The sequence below is a fragment of the Somniosus microcephalus genome, chromosome 15, assembly GCF_052327205.1.
Source record: "Somniosus microcephalus isolate GS21.2 chromosome 15, FLI_Smic_1.0, whole genome shotgun sequence".
Taxonomy (NCBI): Eukaryota; Metazoa; Chordata; class Chondrichthyes; order Squaliformes; family Somniosidae; genus Somniosus; species Somniosus microcephalus.
Genome location: NC_141001.1, coordinates 18,966,282 through 18,972,281, shown reverse-complemented (window position 1 = coordinate 18,972,281; position 6,000 = coordinate 18,966,282). Strand labels below are relative to the sequence as shown.

The window sequence follows — 6,000 nt, the reverse complement described above, 5'->3', positions numbered from 1 at the left end:
TCTCTCTGTACCCCATCTCTCTGCCTATCTCTCCCAGCTCTCTCTCTGTACCCCATCTCTCTGCCTATCTCTCCCAGCTCTCTCTCTCTGTACCCCATCTCTCTGCCTATCTCTCCCAGCTCTCTCTCTGTACCCCATCTCTCTGCCTATCTCTCCCAGCTCTCTCTCTCTGTACCCCATCTCTCTGCCTATCTCTCCCAGCTCTCTCTCTCTACCCCATCTCTCTGCCTATCTCTCCCAGCTCTCTCCGTACCCCATCTCTCTCTCTCTGTGCACCATCTCTCTGCCTATCTCTCCCAGCTCTCTCTCTGTACCCCATTTCTCTGCCTATCGCTCCCAGCTCTCTGTACCCCATCTCTCTGCCTATCTCTCCCAGCTCTCTCTCTGTACCCCATCTCTCTGCCTATCTCTCCCAGCTCTCTCTCTATACCCCATCTCTCTGCCTACCTCTCCCAGCGCTCTCTCTGCACCCCATCTCTCTGCCTATCTCTCTCTCTCTGTACCCCATCTCTCTGCCTATCTCTCTCTCTCTATACCCCATCTCTCTGCCTCTCTCTCTGTACCCCATCTCTCTGCCTATCTCTCCCAGCTCTCTCTCTGTACCCCATCTCTCTTCCTATCTCTCCCAGCTCTCTCTCTCTCTGTACCCCATCTCTCTGCCTATCTCTCCCAGCTCGCTCTCTGTCCCTCATCTGCCTATCTCTCCCAGCTCTCTCTCTCTGTGCCCCATCTCTCTGCCTATCTCTCCCAGCTCTCTCTGTACCCCATCTCTCTGCCTATCTCTCCCAGCTCTCTCTCTGTACCCCATCTCTCTGCCTATCTCTCCCAGCTCTCTCTCTGTACCCCATCTCTCTGCCTCTCTCCCAGCTCTCTCTCTGTTCCCCATCTCTCTATCTCTCCCAGCTCTCTCTGTACCCCATCTCTCTATCTCTCCCAGCTCTCTCTGTCCCTCATCTCTCTGCCTATCTCTCCCAGCTCTCTCTCTCTGTGCCCCATCTCTCTGCCTATCTCTCCCAGCTCTCTCTCTCTGTACCCCATCTCTCTGCCTATCTCTCTGAGCTCTCTCTCTGTACCCCATCTCTCTGCCTATCTCTCCCAGCTCTCTGTACCCCATCTCTCTGCCTATCTCTCCCAGCTCTCTCTCTATACCCCATCTCTCTGCCTATCTCTCCCAGCTCTCTCTCTGTACCCCATCTCTCTGCCTATCTCTCCCAGCTCTCTGTACCCCATCTCTCTGCCTATCTCTCCCAGCTCTCTCTCTCTGTACCCCATCTGTCTGCCTATCTCTCCCAGCTCTCTCTCTGTACCCCATCTCTCTATCTCTCCCAGCTCTCTGTACCCCATCTCTCTGCCTATCTCTCCCAGCTCTCTCTCTCTGTACCCAATCTCTCCGAGCTCTCTCGCTGTACCCCATCTCTCTGCCTATCTCTCCCAGCTCTCTCTCTGTACCCCATCTCTCTGCCTATCTCTCCCAGCTCTCTCTGTACCCCGTCTCTCTGCCTATCTCTCCCAGCTCTCTCTCTCTGTACCCCATCTCTCTGCCTATCTCTCCCAGCTCTCTGTGCCTCCATTTCTCTCCGTCACTCTTCCCCTATCGCTCTCTCTCCCTCCATCTTTCTCCCATTCCTTTCTCTGTACCCCATCTCCCTGTCACTCTCCACCATCTCTCCTCTCCCCACCCAAGTCTCACCCTCACCAGATCGCACTCGCTGACTCTGCCGAAATACTCGAACAACTGCTGGATCTCGCCGGGGGCAACTTTCCCTCGAAGGGCTTCACCATCCTCTCCGCGCAGATGGATGATCAGCACCATCAGAACGCAACTTGGCCATGAATCGGGATCCATGCAGAGCCGCGGCCCAACTCCAACCGCCCCCATTCCCAGAATGGTACCGCCTTCCTTGCGCTTCCATTTGCTGCTCCCCGTCAGTTCGCGTTCTGATTGGTTCCCTCTGCTGTCAATTAACTGCTGTCAATCAAATAATCTGACAGCTGATTGGCTGTCAATCAAGTATCTGGAGGCCCGCCTCCTTCCGCGCACAGCCACGTGTCTCAGAGCAGCCAATCAGTAGGAGGCGTAACGAAGATTGATAAAGTAGGAAAAAAAAAATCAGAGTTTTCGGTTAAATTGAGAGATCACAAGTTGGGGTAAATTTTTTATGAAAAATCACGTGTCTCGCAATTAATTCGTGAGAGTTGGCATTACTGGTGTTGTCTGAACTCGGGAGTGTTACTGTGCTGTCTTTCTTTAGGAATTTATGTTAGTTTTCCAGTTGGTTCAGGGGTTTGAGTGATTTGGGTTGATTCCCATTGTGTGCCGCCACCTAGTGGATATTTGGTGCCTAGCAACTGCAGTAAAAGCGCAGTAAACTACTGTATATCACAGACCTACAGCCACACATGGTCTGGGAAGTTATATTGTTGCCACGCTTGAGCCTTGGATACTATTTGTCTGTAAGTACTTGAGAATGTTATAGATGATTAGTGTACACTATATTTTGCAGAAAATGTTTAGTTTGTAACTTTTCTCTGTAAGCAAACTTACACAGCTAGCCGTGAAGTGCTCGCTCTGTCTAGCTGGTTAACTTGTAGCTGTATTTTGATGCACTATGTACAGGGCTAATTTAAAGAGAATGCCTTCCAGTTTGCTAAATGTATATTCACAGTAAGCTGTGTTTCCACGTGTTTGGTAAGTTACATACCTAAATTTGTGTATGCATATCAGTTATGTGCTTGTATACTAATGTGTGCTTCCATTTCTCTATTGTATTTCAGTTTCACAATAAGAATCTTTCAGTAAAGTTTTACAAGAAAAGTCAAGCCTTGTGATTTTTATGGGAAGGTATCAAGTTGTTAGCTACCTGTCTAGCTCTGCAAAGGAATGCGCTGCAAGGGCAGAATAGTTAGCACTGTATGTTGTCTGAACTCTAACGCCACAGAGCTTGAAGATTGCACTGTTTGCCTCCAGTGGGAGTGCCACTGACTGGATTAAAGTAGACATTGCCCCAGAATGTCTATATAAACACAAGTTGCTGTTGTTTTTGCTGGGTGACTGGTTCTCTGTGCACCAGAGGACTCCACGGTACCCCTCATCTCATCCAAATTCATGCATCTTGTGTGAACTTGCCTCTAGACTGGCGGTTCATGCTTCCACCACCAACCCTGTGTTTACACTTTTCTATGATGTCGCCAACACTTGTTTGCTGCCTTGAATTGCCGAAGTCCGAGAATCCTTCCACCCCGGTCTGCTCCTGTCCGCTCGGCGGCCATTTCCCGGGCTATTGAGGCGGGAGCGGCGGGGCCTACGCGCCGGCGCTGAGGCGGTTTTTTGTTTAAAAAGCGGCAAACGGCCGTGAGCGAGACGGCGGGAGGAGCGAGCGCGAGCCTGAAGGAGGCGTCGGCGGAGGACGAGAAAAGCGAGAGCGGCTGTGGGAGTCCATCGCAGGCAGCCTGAAACCCCGGGCCGTGGTGGGGGGCTTTGCTCAGCTCTGCCGGGCCATCAGCAGCTTGAAGCCCAACCAACTTCTCTGGTCAGCGATGTCTGCTTTTAAAGTTTGGTTTGTCTCGGAGCCTCCCTGGTATCAAAAAACAACGGGCGCGGTCCCAGCTGCTTCACCGCCTGTCGAGATGTTTCTGTTTCCCCTCCATCCCACTTCCAACATTGCCCAATCACTGCAAAAGATGGCCGCATTCACCTTCTCCGGCCTCTCTTGACCTGCTGCCTGTCCCACCCTCACAGAACATCCAATCTGAGGCGCTGCGGCTAAAAGGTCTGACACCAGCTTCAGGCTCTCTTCTATCACTTCAAGGTGTATCTGAGGCAGGAGAGCCTGAGAATCCCCCTCGTTTTATTTGCATGGCCGCCCTGTCTCTGAGCCTGTTGTAGCTGCAGATCCAGATCCGCCTGTCTGGAGAAGCTCTGGAAATCCCAAGGCAACGTTAGGTTTGTAATTAGAATGGACGGACAGCTGCGACTCATAGCCTGCAATTCCATGTGGTAACTTAAGGATGCTTCCTGGAGACCCATGTTTGCAGGAAGTGGCTCCAGCTTCTTGAACTGATGCTGAGGGTTTTGTGCTTGAGGTGCAGCTGGATTCATTGCCGGTCATACGGGTGGCTGAATGTTTCCTGGATCGCAGGGTCCAGGAAGTGGCCACCCACAGCCAGATAGAGTTCAGAATAGCAAGTGGGTGGCCACACAGAAGAGTAGGTAGAGGTAGGCAGGTGAGCAGTCCCAAGCCTGGCACCATGAGGCAAAGGACTGCACAGGGGGGTACAGCAAAATGTAGGAATGTAGTAGTAATTGGGGATTCGATAGTCTGGGACAGACAGGCAGTTCTGCTACCGTTGATGTGAAACCCCTATGGTATGTTGCATCCTTGGCCATCATGGAAAGAGTGCAGAATATGGGCTGTCTTTAAAGAGGAAATAGTTCAGGTACAGTCAAGGTACATTCCCACTAGGGGGAAAGATAGGGCAAACTAAAGTCAAAGCTCCCTGGATGACGAAAGAGATAGCGAGTAAGAGGAAGCAGAAAAAAAGTGCGTATGACACGTCAGGTCAAGAATACATCTGAGAAACAGGCTAAATATAGATAGTTCAGAGGAGAAGTGAAAAAGAAAATAAGAGGGGCAAAAAGAGGGTATGAGAATAGAATGGCAGCTAACATAAAAGGTAATCCAAAAGTCTTCCATAGGCATATAAATAGTAAACGGGTAGTAAGAGGAGGGGGTGGCGATTAGGGACCACAAAGGAGACCTACTCATGGAGGCAGAGGGTATGGCTGAAGTGCTAAATGAGTACTTTGCATCTGTCTTCACCATGGAAGAAGATGCTGCCATAGACATAGTAAAGAAGGAGGTAGAGGAGATACTGGATGGGATAAGAATTGATAAAGACGAGGTACTAGAAAGGCTGGATGTACTTAAAGTAGATAAGTCACCAGGACCGGATGACTTGCATCCTAGGATGCGGAGGGAAGTGAAAGAAGAAATCGCAGAGGTACTGGCCATAATCTTCCAACCCTTAGAAACGGGGATGGTGCCAGAGGACTGGAGAATTGCAAATGTTACACCCTTGTTCAAAAAAGGGTGTAAAGATAAACCCAACAACTGCAGGACAGTCAGTTTAACGTGGGTAGTGGGGAAGCTTTTAGAAACAATAATCGGGGACAAAATTAAAAGTCACTTGGACAAGTGTGGATTAATTAAGGAAAGCCAGCATAGGTTTGTTAAAGGCAAATCGTGCTTAACCAACTTGATTTGAGTTTTTTGATGAGGTAACAGAGAGGGTTGATGAGGGCAATGTGGTTGACGTGGTGTACATGGATTTCCAAAAGGCATTCGACAAAGTGCCACATAATAGGCTTACCAGCAAAGTTAAAGCTCATGGAATAAAAGGGTTATGAAATTGGTTAAATGACAGGAAACAGAGAGTAGTGGTGAACGGTTGTTTGGACAGGAGGAAGGTATACAGTGGTGTTCCCCAGAGGTTCTAGGACCACTGCTTTTCTTGATATATATTAATGACTTGGATGTGGGTGTACAGGGCACACTTTCAAAATTTGCAGATGACACAAAACTTGGAAGTATAGTGTACAGTGAGGAGGATAGTGATAGACTTCAAGAGGACATAGACAGGCTGGTGGAATGGGCGGACACGTGGCAGATGAAATTTAACGCAGAAAAGTGTGAAGTAATACATTTTGGTAGAAAGAATGAGAAGAGGCAATATAAACTAAAGGGTACAATTCTAAAGGGGTGCATGAACAGAGAGTCCTGGGGGTATATGTGCACAAATTGTTGAAGGTGGCAGGGCAGGTTGAGAAAGCAGTTTATGGGATCCTGGGCTTCATGAATAGAGGTATAGAGCACAAAAGCATGGAAATTATGATAAACCTGTATAAAACACTGATTAGGCCCCAACTGGAGTATTGTGTCTAGTTCTGGGCACCGCACTTTAGGAGGAATGTGAAGGCCTTTGAGGGGGTGTAGAAAAGGT

At 49.2% G+C, this 6,000-nt stretch overlaps 1 protein-coding gene across 1 annotated transcript in view; it reads left to right on the top strand.

The window, feature by feature from the left end:
* Nucleotides 1–3,300: 3,300 nt before the first annotated feature.
* The window catches only part of LOC147106569 (astacin-like metalloendopeptidase), a 512,506-nt gene continuing 509,806 nt past the window's right edge, over nt 3,301–6,000 (top strand). The window contains exon 1 of the mRNA XM_086007520.1: nt 3,301–3,530. The gene's annotated coding sequence lies outside the window, so the exon portion shown is untranslated. The remainder of the gene's footprint in view (nt 3,531–6,000) is intronic.